This window comes from Megachile rotundata, chromosome 1, assembly GCF_050947335.1.
Source record: "Megachile rotundata isolate GNS110a chromosome 1, iyMegRotu1, whole genome shotgun sequence".
NCBI lineage: Eukaryota > Metazoa > Arthropoda > Insecta > Hymenoptera > Megachilidae > Megachile > Megachile rotundata.
In genome coordinates, this window is record NC_134983.1 from 15,935,052 (window position 1) to 15,954,406 (window position 19,355).

Sequence of the window (19,355 nt, forward strand, 5' to 3'; positions counted from 1 at the left end):
CGAAGTCGTTCCGATAAAACGAAATTGAATTTTCGTGGAACAAAAGGATTGGTCGGATGGAGTGGTGCCTTCGGGGTCCATGGTCAACGAAAATGAAAGATAATTCCACGCTGAGCGGCGGAACGCGATTATTTCGATGATTCGATTTACACAGAAGAGCCTTGTCTCGGAGCTGCCTAATCAGATTATCTGCCGTAAACCCGCCATCACGGGGGATGCAGCGGGAATAACAGATTACTGTAAGCCCGCGTATTAACGGAAACTTCTCTCGAATGAATTCACAAGGAGCTTCGATGTTGCGTTCTTACAAAGTGAATTTTAATCGGACCTCGTTATTTGAAGCCGGCTTTGATTAGATTAATCAGTTCACAGTGGCACTTTCCTCAGACACAACTTCCACCCTATATTACTTTCAAAGCGATTCTGTAGGTTAAGCTGAAGTTATTAAAGTGAACGTTCGTTGTAATTTTACTCCTCGTTTATTTCATTTGTTTCAGCACCAAGGTCATTGCCTTGCGAGTGCTTTTTCACGAGGGAAAAATTGCCACGTTATATGGAGACGTTGGATAGAAATATACGAATGCTTTGGTTTATTTGACATTGAAATTTAAGTTTGAGTGAAATTAAATGAAGTTTAAGTTCTTTTATTGCAAGTGCAAAGAGACAAGTCCTTTTTCAATCAGCTTTATTCACATACATATATAAATATGTACATATGTATACGTACATACATTGTACGTATGTATAAATAGGGAAGCATTAGAGATAAATATAATAAGTATTTGGATATTAAAATTTCAACTTTATGAACATCACAATATTCAAATTTCATAAATTTACCTAATAAGAAATTTTTATCTAATAAAAAATGCAAAAACCAATTCTCTGCCAGATTTATCTCCACACTAAAACTTTAACATCTTCCTGATACGATTCATCAGAGTTCATTCGAAGACTTCACCCTTCAGACCGTTCAATCCCGAAGTTGGGAAGTCGGGTCAACTGAGGAGCCATTCAAAAGTTTGCAATGTCGAGGAATCTTGTCAGGATGAATAGACTCTTCGAAACTGGCTCATACGAGATAATTTCGCTCGAGCGGTTATCAAATTTGAAGCTCGATGAGATCTACAGACTATTTTGAATGTTATCCGATTCGAAAGCGGAGAATGTACTGGCGCGTTCCATCGGTGGTTAATCTGTACCATTAAACTTAGACCATGCGCGTTACACGCGCGGTTGTGGTTTAACAGTCGCGCAAGTGACAGTTCACACTGAATTCTGGTATCTGATTTTCGAAGTCTACGGAGACGAGTTACGCAAAATGACTTTGGGGAGCTCGGAAACTCTCGCGTGCTTAAACGAACCGAATTACTAAGCTCGTGGTAGTCAAATATGCTTTGAGTACTGTATCTTTGTTCGCTACGTGATTAATCTATTTTCTGCTTGTTCTGGTATTTGAAGGGATGGAGAGGGAAATACTATTTCGGGTCAGTGGTTTTGTTGAGGAATTAAGGAATACTTGGGAGATACTTGGGAAATCAATTTGATGAACATTGATAATTTATGCAATTTGTGGATATTTTATATGGAAGGAAAAAGGAGAATTTGATTTGGAGATTGAGGATCTAGGAATTAAAGAATTTTGTATCTACAAAATCTTCTTCGAAGTCCTAGAATTTAGAAACCTGAGGTTCGAAAATATAAAAATAAACAATTTTAAGGTTAAGTAATTCTAGAATATAAAAACTTGCGACTTTCAGGTCAGTAAGCAGAAAAATTTAAAAATTGGATGTCTATAAAATTTCCTCCCTCAAAGTCCTAAAGTTTAAAAACCTGAGGTTCGAAAATATAAAAATCAAAAATGTTGAGGTCAAATAATTCGATAATATAAAAGCTTGCGACTTTCAGTTCAGAAAGCAAAAAAATTGAAGAATATTGTATCTAGAAAATCTTCTCCTTCGAAGTTCTAAAATTTAGAAACCTGAGGTTCAAAAATATAAAAATAAAAAATTTTAAAGTCAAGTAATTCCTTAATATAAAAACTTGCGACTTTCAGCTCAGAAATCAGAAAAATTGAAGAATATTGCATCTACAAAATTTTCTCCTAAAATTTATAAATCCTGGATTAAAAATATAAAAATAAGAAATTGTTATTAAGTAATAATTAAAAACTGCGTCCATTAAGAAACAATACGAAATGTCTTATTAGCAAAAGAAGGTAGTTTAGAAGCATAATTGAAATATCAAGCGAATGGGTAACTGACCAGAGCAAGTTCGAGGTCTGTTCGCGCGTCATTTCCGAAAGTGAGGGCAATTCCTCAAAATCCTGGGGCGTTCGAGGATCCATTAATTCCGCGAGCATCAGGAGCGTCTATTCTCGGCCGTAGGCGTGTTTCGAGTCCAAACACTTGGAGGTGTGTTTCAAATTAACGGCAACTCTTTCGCAAAATGTATCCATAACGCGGCAAAGGAAATTATATATAGAAATCGTATAGCTGTCGTCTAAGGAACGAGAGGTTGAACAGAGGCGTCGTTTTACTCGCTTGCCTACGGGGACACCGTATTATCTTATTGCCGGTGCTTGTTGTCGCGTGCGAACGTACGCGAATTTTCAACGGTCTATAGCGCATAAAGGAAGCCGGAGGTTTCGAGAACATATGGAATTACCGGACCACGATGGACGAATTGAACGTGGCTCGACGAACAGCTGCTACCACACAACCACCACGTGGTGAGCCACCTATGTACAATTATACCTTCCTATATTCTACATAAATAGCGGGTAATTTCGCCAATAGCGGAATACGATAGATGAATCGTCAACCCCTTCCAAACGTCGATATTCGTACACGATATCGGCTGCTACTCTCTCTGGACACATATGTAAACTTTGATATCTTCATATTTTATAGGTTTACAATTTTCATTTCTTCCAATTTTTCAATTTTCATATCTTTCAATTTTGGAATTGTTATATCTTCTAGTTTTGGATCTCCAACTTTTCAGATCTTGCAAATTTTCTACATGTAAATCTTCTACATGTATACATTTCTACATGTTCAAGTTCTCAAACTTTGAAACTTAATTTCTTCAAATTTTTTCATCTTCAAATTTTCAGATCCTCAACTCCTTTCATCATCAATTTTTTAAGCTCTTAATTTTCCTCGCCTTTAAATTTGTACGTCCTTAATTTTCTTCGCCTTTAAATTTTGAAGTCTTTAATTTTCATCTCCAAGTTTCACAAATCTTTTCTCCACCTTGATATTTTCTAACCATTTCTTCATCTCCAAATTTTTGAATCTTTAAGAATATCTCATCTTTACTAGTTGTATCAACAGCCAAACCATTCAAGTCTATGTAAATACTACGGTTGTACTAAAAACTTTGTGGCAGAATTTTGTCACCTGTCTGTATCATTTCGAAACGTTTTATTTGTACAATGTACACGATTTCGATATCAATGTCAATAATATCTGGCTACCGATACGAAGAGATAAACTCCGGGTTACCAAAACGTACGTAATACAATTCAATCCGTTTTAAAACGGAACACCGCGAGAGAACATGGTCAACTAGAGCGAAATTAAATGCTACATAATATTCGAGTCAACAGCGTTTGCTGCAACGCAATACGATTAAATTACGTTAAAATTACTCCGACACTCGTATCATGTGAGCTTCACAATAATCGCGGAAATACTGTTGTTTTCGCACAAACAGTGCGAGTCGGCGAACATCTCGCTAATTGATTTCAGCTGGAGAAGCCAGCTTTCGATGGGAGATCAAATACATTTTGACGATTTTTTAATTAATATTTCAATTGATATTTCAATTAGTGCTTTTTAATTTTGGGGAGTTAAAGATTTGATAACATGAAAGTTAGAAAATTTGAAAAGTTTGAATTCTGAATTTAAAAGTTTGCAAATTTCATGAATTTTAAATTTGAAAATGTGATAATTTGGTGGATTGGAAATGTTCAAATCTATAAAGTTGGAAATAAATTTCATTCGCTGGTTAAATACACAGTCCTCAGTCTGCATTGTATGCATTTAAGCGAATGGTGTGCTCGCTCCTCAACACGGCCATTTTCTCAACAAAAGCATAAGTGTACTCGACAGAGTACACTCTGGTATAACCTCAACCTCCTTTGAATAAGGATACCTATGTAAATTTAACAATTTCCGAATTCTCAAACTTTTTATAATTCTAAATTGCAAACCTTTCAAGTGTTCAAATTTTGGAAATTTTTAAATGTAGAAATTTCTATGTTAATGAATATTAAAATTTTCAAATTTCCTCGTCACAGAATACCGGAGTTCCAAAAATCTATAGATCGCCAAGTCTGAAGGTTCCCGAATTCCTAGACCCCCGAATATCTAGGTTCTTAAATTCCTAGATAACCAAATTCCAAAAGCCCCAAATCCCCAGATCTCCAAATTCCAAAAATTTCAAATCCCTAGATTCTCAAATTCTAAAAGCTTCAAATCCCTAGATTCCCAAATTTCAAAAGCTCCAAATCCCTAGATTCTCAAATTCCAAAAGCACCAAATCCCTAGATTCCCAAATTCCAAAAGTCCCAAATCCCCAGATCCCCAAATTCCAAAAGTTTCAAATTCCTAGATTCCCAAATTCCAAAAGCTCCAAATCCCTAGATTCCCAAATTCCAAAAGCTCCAAATCCCTAGATTCCCAAATTCCAAAAGCTCCAAATCCCTAGATTTCCAAATTCCAAAAGTTTCAAATCCCCAGATCCCCAAATTCCAAAAGTTCCAAATCCTCAGATCCCCAAATTCCAAAAGCTTCAAATCCCCAGATCCCCAGATTCCAAAAGCTCCAAATCCCTAGATTCCCAAATCTCCATATCCCCAAATCCCTAGATCACCAAATTCCTAATTCCCCAAATTCAAAAATTTCCAAATTTCTATGCCCCCCAAGTTTCAACATCCACGAATTCCTAAATTTCTAAATAATCCCAGTACCCAAATTTCCTCATCACCAAATATCAACACCCCAAAAATCCCTAGATCCTCCAATTCCTACATCTCCTCATCCATAACTTCCCACATCTACTGATCCATACATTCGATCCATAAATCCCACAATCTCCATAACTTTAACCAATCCCAAGCTTCAAATGTTAAAAAACACGAAAAAAACAACGAGTTAATCCTCTTCCCTCTCAGTTATTACATTTTTCCTAAAGAAGTCGAATTTGCACTCGACTGTGCCACAAAGAAACAACGCTATCGCGTTTCTTTAATATTCGAAATTTTTACGGGTAAGGTTTCTTCCAGGCTCCACCGAAAAAAAACATACTCCGCTGTAATAGTGCTTCTCTCTAGCTGCTGTTTACATTGGATTACGAATAATGGAGGAGGCAAGGGGTCGGGCAGATCAAAAGAAACTTCTGTCGAGACGAAAAACCTTGGCTTTGCAAGAAAGCTAGCGGAGCACCGGCTTCTCTTCAAGGAAAAGTTCTCGACGCACAGACGAGGAAGAAATTGCCGGGCTGCACGATAGAAATCCTGCAGGTATTTTTCAAATCCTGGATTTAATGGATCCGCCGGATATAAAGTCCCGAACACCGAGAAGGCTAGTTTGCATTCATTAAAATGCGCCAGGAAGAAACATTGTACGATATCGTGTTTGCATAGCAGTTAGTAATTACGCGAGTACAGTTGGTTTGCTGTTCATTGAAAATAATCCCGCGTTTATCACTGGACGAGGAAACTGGAGAGTTTGGTCCGATGCGGAAATAGGACACGTCAACCATTTTATCCGTTCTGTTTTAATTAATACTATTATACAAAGATTGAATGCATTTTTAAAACGTCGAAAATTTATTTATTCCGCTAATGTTACTTTACAGAAGTACTCACTGCAAGTACACATCAGTACTCGATATAATTTCATTGTTGACAGTGAAGAATATTATTCCTTTTGCTTAATACATTCTCTTTCATGTAAAAATACTAAAGTGAGGTAAAAAATAATAAAGTACATACTTAGTGTAATATTTGCAAAAAATTAGCTATCCTTGCTACAATTTTCTTAAGCCTTCTACATTATTCTCCACACTAATATGGAACTCCATAGCACAACATATGCATAGCATAACAATTCTACTTTTGCAAGAAAATTTATTTCAAAAGTATTTATTTAGAAGTAATTTCTAAGAGAACAAATTACTCTCATTAACCCTAAGATTAATTGAAATACGTTTGAACGTCCCAGAATAAAATAGCAGAATTACAATGCAGAGGCGTCGCGAAGCATGTCGTTGAATGTCAATGGGCTTTTTTGGGTAAACAGTTTGCACGAGACTTCCATGGAACCGATTTACGCTCCATTCATTGGCCTTTAGGGCATTACGCAGCAACGAAATAATATAATTTACGGCACATAGCCGCATTCGAGCGACAGGGTTCGCCATTACGCAAGAACAAGGGGTTGCTAATTGCCTTGCACCTGCACCCGTCCGCGGTTGCAAGACGCGTTCTTGCAAGGCGTTTCGCTTCAACGAATGCTCGCGAACAGGTACAGGGACGATTTAACGACTTTGCCCTTAAACAGTTTAACGAGCTGGATGCTCTCACTCCGGGAAACGGGAGACCTCGGGGACTGGGATGCAGCTGGGTAAACGAATTCTACCTTTACGTTGGAAATTCTACCGAAATAGCTATCTGCATAAAAATTACCCTCCGAGTTTCTGCGTTTATAACTATAATTCTTATCACTTGTAAATGAACAATTATAGGTTAAGTTTGAGGTGTTCTAAGTATAGGGGCTAATCGTTAAACCCCTTGCACTATTTTGACGAGTCTGACTCGTGACGCACTCGTACCTCGGCTGTGATCAATTTTACTCAAATTTTTACTACGCTTCAATTTGGAGTTCAAGTCCAATTATAATTTGCATAGTTAACGATTGAATAATAACATATTGACATAACATTTCAATTTTTTTGTCAATTTTAATATTATAGCTGTAATTAGTCACTTCTGACTGACGCACCTGACAAGTAAGTCATAGTACAAGGTGTTAACTGATAGTAACCTCACTTAACCTACAATTTTCGTGTAAATTCAATCTGTAGGATTTTTTTGTAGATATTTACTGACATTTACTTATTGTAGCTTAAGGTTGTTGTTAAAATTTATGGATTTCTATATCCTTAGATTCCTCAAATTCCCCAATTTCCCATATCACCAGTTTGCAAAGTGTATATTCAAAAACTCTTAACCTTCTAAACGACCAAAGTAAACTACAATTATCCCTCCTCTGAATCGCATTAGTCTTATCAAGCTAATAAATCTTATCAATCCCACGGTTATACAACCCCGTTAAAACACTCTTATGCGCGCATAACACCTAGCTAACTCTATGAATAATTTCATTTCGAAGTTCTTTTTTCCTTACTGAAAGCATCTGTGAAAATTACCATCCGCAAAAGTGTCTTCCATGCTAGTTGAACGCGTTCGCCGCGCGAAAGCGTAGTAACAACGATCCTCAAAGGCCATTCTTTCGTTCCCATTAAAGCACGCAAGGCCAAAGCACCTGCTCGGGCTGGTCGTGTCCCACGGGGTGAATAAACGCACGAACAGTCAAAGACGAAAGCACGTTAAAAGCTATCCACAGAAGTTACATGGATATGACATTGGTCGTTTAAGGGAGTCATGTACCTTGCATTGATGCAATCTGCGCCAGTGTACATATACTCGCATATCCCTATGCAAATACGAGCTCCGCTGCAGTCTCGAAGAGGCGAGCCTCGTTAAATTACATTTGAAGCAGTTAAAACGTTCGAGGTGGTGGTTAAATTATCTTCGTTGCCGGAGCAACACGTTGTCTTGTACTCGCTAATAATCGTCGAGTAATTTGTGCGCTTCTACGTCGAAGCTTTTAACAGTATTCATGGGAATTCGCTCGCGCGAGAAAGTTATTGGCTCGGTGTGCGACGCTCAGATTGCTTAGGTTTAGGGAAAACGCTTAGGTTTTATAGCACTAATTTCTTACGTGCGAATCGCTGTTCCATGTACTCAGCGGTATTTACGCCGCGTATATGGAATTAATTTACGTTCAGATTTAGCCACGTAGTTAACTCTCCGTTTTCAGATTTTCAAAAGAAGTGATATTGGAATTTAAGTATTTATTGATCTGGAATTTTGGAGGTATAGAAACTTAATAGATACTTAAATACACATTTGAAATCAGACATTATTTCAAATATTTAATTCACCCACCCTTATACCATCAGTTGCCCTCTCAGCGCATAAATCGACTTCGAAGTCAATCAATCAATAGAAACATTATAACCGAAAGTAGCCGGTCCAAGACACGTGAGTCACGCGTTAAACTGTGTCAGAGAAGCTCGCGTCTTTAAAGCGGGTCTAGTGCGTTCCACCGGTGTTAGATTTTTCGTATTGGCAATTAGCGGCGAGTGCCAGCGGCAAGGAAGACGAGGGAAAAAAGGAGATGAGGCGATGCGAAACGAACGCGTAAAAAAGGAGGAAGGAAAAGGAGAGGAACGGTTCTCAAGTATTTATATATCTTTGCATTCCCGGCTGCCGGAGACACAGGGGCTTTTCCTAGTAAACCCGGAATAGATACCAAGCAGATGAGCTTGAAAACAGGATGGAAAGCTCATCTCCGCTTCTCTTCCCATTGTTGATCCCCATTTGTTTTGTGGACCGCAAAACCTGCGAGCACCTGTCCAACTGAACTTCTTAGAAAGATGATAGCCTCTGTTCGTGACAGTTCGCTACGCCTTTATCGATCAGCGTTAATCTTTTGGCTGCTTAGGTACCGTAAGAGAAACTGTCGGCTAAATGATTCGATTTAATTTGTCCTCTTATGTGTGGTAAAATTATGGGTATAAACTTATGGAGTTATACTGTTTAATGTTCTTGGGACCTCGAGTGTTTCGAGTCATAACATTATTCATTTTCTTGCAAGTATTTTTATTTCTGAGTTCAGAACATTCAATCTACTCATCTACTTAATTATTTTACATAGTCACTTTATGTGAGTCATTTTATATTTGCCCATTGACATGTTTCTGTGCATCAGGTTAAAAATACCTGTTGTACGTACAAGTTAAAAATACCTGTTTTTGCGCATGCAGATTAAATATACCTGTTGCTATACATACAGATTAAAAATGGCTGTTCTTGTACATATAAGTTAAAAATACCAGTTTTTGAACGTACATACTAAAAATACCATACATACATGGTAAACGGACCCGTTATATATTAAAGTAACGTTAAAGTAAAAGTAAGGTTAAAAGTAAAAAAATAATATAATACAAAAGAAGTTAACAGAATCTCAATACATATGAACAATTACTAAAGTGGTTATAAACACGGGCTAGTATGTTCTAGTTGAAGTATGGCGTCGTGTCAGGCGTCCTCCCTAATGGAAGTAGTATGATACAGGAAGTTACGACAGAATACGAAAGAATAATTCTGGAAGCGAGTAAATCATGAAGTTTCTTGCACGTAAAAACCTCCCCCGTGATGTAGTAGCAGGTGTTTGAAAAGTGACTAAAACACAGAGAGACGAGACACGATAAACTCCGCCCTTCCTGAAGAACAGAAGAATTATTACTGTTACGAAAATCAAACAGAGCGCGAGCCACGCCACAAACACCGATAAATCATTCTCGCGAGCAGTGGTCTTTTTTTCATACGTTTCGATCTTGCTCCAAAATATTTAGTTTTCGATAAAAACAAACACTTAATGCAGTTACTTAGCAGTTTAAGTTTTACAAATTCTAAACGCGAAGAGCGCAGAGAACTCTGTATTCGAAAAGAAGATATTTGGGCAGCACGGAAATAGAAGCGTAAAAGAGCGAGGAAAATCGTGAGGACACAAGCAACAAAAGACGCGAAAGTTCGAGAAAACAAACACGGCGTATCCTGCCCTGTGAAGCTGTCCGCTCGGTTGATAGAAATTGCTGTTAAAAAACACGAGGAACATCGTAACCGAACATTATTCTCTTTCTACACGAGGTTGTCGACGTTCTACAGTCGGTTTCTTTCTGAGAACTCCGAGGGCACAGGTGCTTGCACACTCGACGTTTCGAACGAAAACAAATTGCGATTAATGGTGGGGCAACAACTTTCCTTGAGGCATATCGTTAAACCTCGAACAAGCTTCGTGTGTAAAGGGAAAGAATGTTAGTCAAAGTGTAACCTTCCACGAAAAACTATAACTTTGACTCTAATTTTTAATCATTTTTGATGCAATCAATTTATACTATTTCATAAGCTAACATTTTAATGAATTATTCAAGTACTCACACATTTCATGGTCACCACATCATATCAGTAGAACAAAATGGTCAGTAGAACAAAATATGTCAGTCGGAGCCTCTTACCTGTAAACAAACCAAAACAGATTTTTATTAATTTATAAAAATTATATTCAAGGTTAGAATTATATATTGTAAGATTCTCTTAAGTCAAGCACGAGTATGATATGGTACCTTAAAAACACTCCGAGCTATCAACTTGAAAACACGTGAGCAAGTAGCGACTAGCGAAAGCCTGAAAACTGTACCGTTAGTGACGGAGACAGGTAAGAAATTTATGAAGGAAGAGCCTTGAAGACGAGAGAATGCACCGTCCTTGAGCATGTGCAAGATCAGCGTAAAGAAACTTGGTACACACGTCGAAAGGTGAAGGACGAACCTTGTCGAAGGCCTGTTCTCGTTCGCGGACCACACACGTTTACTTCAAACACCTCCAATTAACGTAGCGTACTAATTGAACCCTTGATAATCTTATTACAGAATTTTACCGCGAAGATTCGCTCGGTTTGCGTCAGAAGGTACAAGATACTTAATTACATTTATAAATAACACTGGCGAAACTATAATACAGTTTGTCCCATTTGAATTTACCGCCATTACAGGCTCTGAAATTATAATGCAGTTTGTCCTAACCATTTGAATTTACCGCCACTGCAGGCAATATGACCTCATTGTTTTCTTGCATTATTTGAACGATATCCAATTCTAGTATCGAGCTCAAAATAAGAAAGATTTTGCAAACTTACATTTCGTCAACTCGATCCATCAAAATTATTATGAAACACAATGACCTGTATTTACTGTCAGATTATATTGCACGGCTGAATTAACAGCAATACATCACGCTAAACGATTTCACCGACCGGATCTATTTACTTGAGCGAGTCAGCCGGTAACTTTGTGTTCTGAATTATTAAGCAACTTCTAAGCAAAGAGGATGACAGCTCCGAGGCACGCAGCTTGGAGGATTGCCACGTCTTCCTTGGCATGCGGTCCAAACGGCAACTCTCTATGAGAGTATTGAAACGCTAACGTCGAGCTTCTTGCACGAACGCGCTCGTTCTGCTGACCGAATCTCGTCTCGAAAACTTTTTTACCTATCCACGAATACCGAGATACTTACCTTTTTACCGGGACGATCCAACCGGACGAATGCAGCCACTTTAATACCGCACGAATCGATGCCATGCTTCCGTTTCTTGCTATCTCAGGATAATGGTAATGCTGTTTGTACCGTGCAATTTATTGCTCTGCATGGAGCGAACGGGGCATTTGAATATCAGTACAATATTTCTTCGCTGATTACTTAGACACTTTAGACTTTTATAGTATTCAGATAATGAGGATACAATTCTGCCAAAATTTAAATTGTTATTTTTTATACAAAAATTTATTAAAAAATTCGTGTGTTTATCTGTGGATCTTTGATAACTAGTGGTCTACTGGTAAAAGGTTAACCTCTTGTCCTATAAGGAACCTTGTCCTATCGTGTCACTCTTGTGACGCGCGCCATAGTTGAAATGTAAAAAGCCAGACTCGTACTCTGACTGCAATTTTGAGTTCAATTCTAATTACTCGTATAATCTATATAATTAAGGATCGCTGAAGACAAACTACATAACATTTTAACTTTCGTTAGTTGCCTTGATACTGTAGCAATAAACTAGCTAAGCATGCCTATAAAATTGTATGTTAAGAAGTTAGATAGTTATTTCAAAAATTTTAATGTTTTCAGAGTTTGAAAATTGTATTGCTTTCAAAGTTAAAATTTTTTAAATCGTAAATGAATTCTAAATTTCCAAATAAACCCCTGCAAAGAAAAGTGTATTCACGGGCCATATAGCGAGACAGCCGAGGAGAAACAGCAATTCGTGACGTTGTTAAATCTTTCTCGTTAAACCTGTCCAGAACAAGTACACGGGAACTGGTCGTTCAATTTCGAGAATTTGCTCGCAAAACACGCGGTCTGGTCGCGCCTAGTTAAACCCACGTCCTTCAAACGCAGTTTCCAACAAGTTACATCGAAACCGGACTATTTTCGCGACCAAATCTGCCTGTGCACTTGGCGTCAGGGGCGTTCTAAGCGCGTGTTTCACGCTGCCAATCCTCCGATCGGAAAAACAAAAACAAGAGTAAGAAAAAAAAGGAACCGTAGGTGCACGCGTCAAAGAACGATGAAATCGGCCGAGTTTCGCGAGCGGACGCACCTGCTCGTGCTTAAAGCGTTCGAGAACAAGCGCACGGGCCCCATTTGCATGAACATATGCGCTCGAGGAAGATCTTGATGGGAACACGATAGTTATCTAGAGCGAAACGGGGATGCCACACATGCCCTTAGACGCGATAAAACGGCCATCATACGATACACTACACTCTGGTGGTCCACGGACTACTCTACGCTTTGACATAGTACTCGCTGTTTTAATTAGTCTTAATTGAGCTTAATTAAAACGATCGAACATGCTTTGTACCGTTCTCGCAGTTTTGATAACGGTACCGAACTTGCTGGTTTACGCCTCAAAATTCCAGGACAGTTTATTATACTCGCTTCTACATGAGTACATGTATGTATGTATGTACATGTAACTGTACAAATGTACAGTTTTTGTCTAAATTGGTAATATGCAACTATAGTTGAATGTTGGCTCTCAATTTTTTATTTTAGTTTGATTTTAAATGAAGTCACATTTTGTTCAATTGTTAATCATTTAAGATATTGATTATTCAAAATCGTGAGATAATAAACAGGTAGCTTATTGAACATATTCAAGAATGATGATAATACAATTTTGTAGAACATCATTGAAAAAGAATATAATTAAAAATATTATATTTGAAGAATTCAAAAGCTTGTATACAACTAGATTTACAATAATAGCTAGGTTATGTGCACTTTGAAGTTACAATATTTTATCGGTACATATAATGACACATTAGTAGTAACATATTGTACATATGAGTAACATATACACACGAACAGCTATTATCGAAATCGTTGAATTTAATGAACTAAAAGTCCTAGCCACTTGTAACGTGTCTCAAATAAAAATTGTCAAAAACATCTGAGAAGAGATGGCCAACGTCAGATATACTCGATGCATCGGCATATGTTATAAAAGCTAAATGAAATATTATGCCGGCCTCGAACTGCAAAAACACTTGCTTTTTGTATCGAAAAAGATTAAACCGAACCGTCAGAAGCAGCTGCACCTGTATCATACGCCTCATGCATACACCGTGTTTGCAACGCGATTTTGCGAATACCTAATAACTGTAATTAGTCCTCTGGTACGTAAACGAAGCGCGATTCGATCGAGTGTGTCCGAGACCGGGTAAAACTAGTGAATGAACGATCATTAAAAGTTCTTATCGCTGTCATTCAATCTTGCACGCGTTTTGCATCGATGAATGCCCTGAAATGATAGATCCGAGAGACCTCGTAGCGATAGAGACATCAACCAACGACCGTAGAGAGATAAATCTGGACCAGAAAAGTTGTCGCTCGACTTCGCACGGAATTTATCCGATTATTTTCCATAATTATGTTGCCTACGATGCACACGGGATACGTTTCGCAAGGTTAACCACTCACTCGATAATTTTTTTTTGCGCTGGCGGGATTTATCTTTGAGATCGGGGTTCTGGAAATGTTACAAAAATTTGTAATTTTAACGTTTCAAGGTTTTGAGATTCATCTGTAAGCTACAAATATTGAAAATGTATGCGTCAGAAAGTTGAACCGAAGTCATGAAGTCTTGGAACTCTAACATTCAATATGTTAGAACCTCAGCATCTAAAAATCCTAATATTCTATAATTCCAGAATTGTGACATTTCAAAGCTCTATGATCTTAGAACCACATCATTGCACAAGTCTATGATTTTAGAATTATAAAATCCTAGAATCCTAGAATCTTAGAGTCCTAAAACCCCAAAATCCTAACACACCAAAACTCTGAAACCTTATGATCTAAGAACCTATAAATGTAACCTAACCCAGCCGAATAAACTTGAGTGACAAAATCAGACCTATTAAACTTGAATAACAAAATCTGACCTATTAAGCTTGAATAACGAAAGCTAACCTATAAAACCACTGACCCATGGAATAAGACTCCAGATATAAAACCCAATGCATTGCGATTCAATCCACAAATAAAAAGGAAACGAACAGAAAATCAACTGGCATACTGCATAGCATACTGCATGTACTTATGTACACCTGAAAGGTGTTCGATGACGAAAGGGTGAAAAGACGATCGATTAAAGAGGGCAAGCGAGAACGTGGCACTCGAAGTTTCCTCGTTGCAAAGGCACTCCAGCTTTTCATGGGTGCTTCCTTCGAATTCGTTACAACAGAGCCTGGTCGACTGAAAGGGAACCCCGGTTCGTTCCCGGTCCTTTGTTTTCCGATGCTCCTCGGCTTGCCCACGTGGCGTCCAGCATCGGGAAGTGTTGCAACGTATGCACGTGCAGCCCGGACGCGCATCCGCGACCTGCAAGACACGCACGGCTTTCGTGTTTTATGTAAATGTATTCGCGGGAGAGTGTTGCGACTCGTTCCACGACAGTTTAGCACGAGATCACCGAGATAGGAAGCGACTTCACTCGGGATGGTAGCATACGTATCCCGAGGGCATGATTCGGTGCAGAAATTGTTTTCACCTGCGCGACTATTTCGGTACTTTATGTCGCGAGTAAAATATGGGATTTAAAAGTGTGATATAATTTTAGGGTTTTATGGTTGCTAGGTTTTGGAGATTAAACAATTTTTGTTAAGTTAGAAATGCTGGGATTTGGGGTTTTGAGGTTTTAAATTTTGGGGTTTTAGGATTTTGAGATTTTAAGACTTTGTAGCTTTAAGATTTTGAGATTTTGGAATTTTAAGATAATTTATCCATGGTTCATCAGCGAATTTATAGGTTAGCTTTTGTTATTCAAGTGTAATAGGTCAGATTTTGTCACTCCGGTTTATTAGACTAGGGTAGGTTCGTTCTGTTAGAGTATTATCATACTATGTATCAGTATAGGTTAAATTTCAGCATTCAACTCTATGAGGTTATGTCCAGTTATGTCAGATTAAGTAAAAGTACATTTATTAAGGTTATATGTTTATTCTTGTCTAAAATCCAAGTGTGATTTAACCTAATTTCAAATTGAAAATATCAGTCAAGAATATTAGAAGACATAGGTAAAATAAATGGAGTGCACGATGAGAATGAATGTATTACATAACACTTTTTAAAAAACCTGTCATCGACATCCCATTGCGCCAACACCAATAAAATGGCAATAAATCCTAACATCTCCTTCTCCAGTAACATGATTCAGTTAAAACGAATCACGATCGTTCAGCGCCGAAAGGGTTAAACGAAATCAAAGCGGCGGATCAGAAGGAAACCTTTTTAATCCAAAGTGCATGTGCGTTCTGCAGGTGGATTGCTACAGTTATTTGTATAAGAAACGAGATCGCCAAACGATAAGCTTCATCTGTTCGGCTCTCTCCCTTGCATTTTTCATCGTCGATCAGACAGAAGATACGTTTGATCCCGATTTCGTGACTCCTGTCATGAAACGAAAAAAATATTGGTCGATCGGTGGATTAAGATTCGAACTCCGATATTCCTTCTTATACCCGATATTTAATGAATCTCTAGGTTCCATGATTAATGTGATCGAATTCAAGATTCGAGATAATGCGATTACAAATCCTAATTTCACAAGCTACAAGAAGAGGGAGATTCGATCTTTAAAAATTTCGAGGGGTCGAGATACCTTTGAGGCTTGTTTAATGTTTTTTTGAAGATGTAAGATAAGTGAATTATATGTTTGTGAGTTTTATTGTAGAGAGTTTGATGTGTGTACAAACTTCGTTTAAACGAAATGGCGGACTGTGGAAACAAAATGGCGGAACTCCGCTTGCCTCTTTTGAAATGAATTTTTCAGGACTTGCGTAAAACTACCCTATTTTGACATAGCACAAAAAAATAATGAAATATTTCAGTATCTACGTGGCATTTATTATGGAAGTACATACGAATATGTGAACATATTGATTTTTGTAAAAACGATGACAGAAAATTTTGCATAAAATACACAACAATTAAAACTTTATAATATACAGTATACTAGTTGTACATATAATTAGTGTAACAGTACAATATAATAGTACAATAGAAATATACTTGTAACTATTAAAACAATAATATAGCAGAAGAGTAATAAAATAGTAGACACGTGTTTGCATCTAATTTCAAATCCCGATCACCAAAGATATCAAATAATTAATCAATCGCGTCCAAGAAATTTCAATTCTGTGATATCTAAATCGTTCTTACGCTTCACGGTCTAATAACCCAAAAAGTGACTACCGTTTAAAACAATTTGCAAACAATTACTAAGCGATAACGTTTCAGCTCGATCAGCAATATATTCGCGAAAGAATTTATTCCAATACGCGAGTTTATCTGCAAGACTAACAGCATTTTGCAACAGTTAAGAGCGTTAGTATTAAGATAAAGCGTGGTAGAGGCGTAACGCCAAACCGTTATACCGGCACATAATAAATATCGATGCAAACTCCATTACAAAATACATATTCTACGGTGAGAACGAGTTCTAATGCCATGGCTAGATTTATTGCCCGATCTCGCTGAGGCATATATTGGCATGCAACAAAAGATTGGAGAAACACTGATTTACCCCCGATAGCGGGCTGACTCATTACTTTAATTTCAAGAAAACGGAACACGCGATGGACTCGCGTAATCGTTCTTACGATCGCGGTATCTCATGTAATAACAGTGCCTACGATGAACTAATCTTCAAAATATTGCTACAACAATAGTCGTACATCGCCCATAAGTATTAGGATTAGGGATCGTATCTGTTTGAGCATCTAGGTTAATTACATCCTAGTTTCACAGATTTCTATTTACTGAATGCTATTTACAAACAGTTATAATGGTTATTATAACAGTTATTGCTTTAATGATTGTACTAACAAAACTAATTTTGTTCTATAAATTTAAATTTATAGAAATTGAGCAAAATCGAAATCGAACAATGAGGTTATGTTTGGAGTTCAAAGTGTATAACAGAGTCTAATGTAACGTTCTATACTCTCTTCCAGTTCTGCAGTAGATCATTTCATCATTTTCCTTCAAACTTTACGTAATATCCATTAATTATCTCGACACAATCGATTGTGACCCAATTAATCTTGCTCCGTGGAGCAGTCAATCGAAGGGAGAAACGTCGCATGAACTTTGGAAAGCGGTTATTGATTATTCATTAACGCTATGATATAGACTAGCCGTGTGCCTTAACAATAATCGTCAATCGATTATCTTCATCCGCCCGACGATTACGCCTCCAGACGTCTGTTTGCGATCAGAAACCACTTAGGGTGATGAATTCGTGGGAACGGGAATATTGATCGAATTAAATGTGGCTAACCTGGCGTGCAATTAAATACAACTGAATACTTCGATTCTAATTAATACTATTACAAAATTAATATTACAGAAGTCACTGTAGTATTAATTTTGCAATAGTATTAATTTGTATTGGTCATAAATTTCATAGATCACAGGTTTCATCAAAAAGTTATGACTGTTTCTTACGAAACTATTTAATAGTTTAGACTATTTAATACTTATTACATGATCACAAGTTTCATTAAAAAGTTATGACTGTTACGAAACTATTTAATAGTTTAGACTATTTAATAAGTATTAAATGGTCATACGTTTCATCAAAAAGTTATGACTATTTAGGTGTGATAAAAAGTTTACAACTTTGGACTAAAATTTCACGAGATACGACACACGAGAAAGAATAATGCAGGGTCATAGAACAGCAACGAAAAACAAGGTCATATATCATGAAGGGAGCAAGTGTACCATGCATCCTCGCGTCTCTTCTTTCCCGTGTGTTTCTCAATTAATTATCCTGCCGGTTGCAAAATTAATTACAAAAACCAACCGTGTTCACCTCAGGAAATGTAGGACGTCTATCGAACGATTCGCGTGACGAAAGTTGTATATATAATTATTTTAGAAGCAGCTCGGCTGATTTTATTCAACTTGTCCATTCCTTTGTCGATAAAGAGTGCAATAAATGAAATCTCTGTTTGGCTTGTGTTTATTAAAACTGCAGCAGTGTTCGTAGGGAAGGACATTTTATTTCTGGGAGACTAGTTTATATTTTTGGGAATCAAGTAGTAATTGTAATACAGTTTCAATTTTTTAGAATCAAGTACTATTTGAAGGTATAATGTTTGAGATTCAATTTGTATTTTAAGAAGAAGGAGGTGTTTGCTTTACCTAGTTAGGTCAGTGGTTTACAAATTTTGAACTTGCAAGTGTGATAACTTTCAAGTTTGGTATTTTATAAAAATGATAAATTAAAAATATAAAAACAAAAAAATTACAAAACTACAAATTAATAATACATTAATAGCTACAAGTACTCGTCGCTAAAACACGAGGCCCAGGGCAAGTACCCCATTTGACAGCACAAACTGCGTTACTGCAACACAGTCGCAATAATTTCGAACCAGTTTCACCGCGAGAAAGAAACGGCGACACGTGACTGCAACGACGACGATCGCAACGAACGTCAGGGACCAGATTCATTTCACCGACTTTCCACATCCGGTTGGACAACCTCGGCGAACGTATCAGAAATTCAAAAGTTGTCGCTGTCGGACGCACGACACGAAAAACCAGCGCATCGACTTTGCTATGACGTAAAAGAACGAAGTACATTTCTTCTCCGAGCGTCTGCAAGGCTCCCCTTTCAATGGGACTCGCTTCGATTCACGTTTATTCGACTTCCTCTCGTACCTCGAGACGCGAACATTGGCGTACCCCGCACGATAAGCTGCGACACCCTTTGTTTCGCGAAAATGTTCCGAGATGGAGGAAACCGGAACAAAGAATCGTGCACCTTTTCACGTAGACAACCTTTCTCGGGAAATCGCTGCTTCGAAATTTGAGATTTTTAATATTTTTTTAAAATGGTATTGTTTTTTGGAGA

At 37.5% G+C, this 19,355-nt stretch overlaps 1 protein-coding gene and 1 long non-coding RNA gene across 8 annotated transcripts in view; both read right to left on the bottom strand.

Annotated features, from left to right (window-relative positions):
* Positions 1-19,355, bottom strand: part of LOC100876384 (uncharacterized) — a 365,375-nt gene that overhangs the window by 298,227 nt on the left and 47,793 nt on the right. The window lies entirely within an intron of this gene.
* The window catches only part of LOC143265082 (uncharacterized), a 55,786-nt gene continuing 41,998 nt past the window's right edge, over positions 5,568-19,355 (bottom strand). The window contains exons 2-3 of the long non-coding RNA XR_013039237.1: positions 10,304-10,380; positions 5,568-9,544 (exon numbers count right to left, since the gene is read on the bottom strand). This is a non-coding gene — a long non-coding RNA (uncharacterized LOC143265082). The remainder of the gene's footprint in view (positions 9,545-10,303; positions 10,381-19,355) is intronic.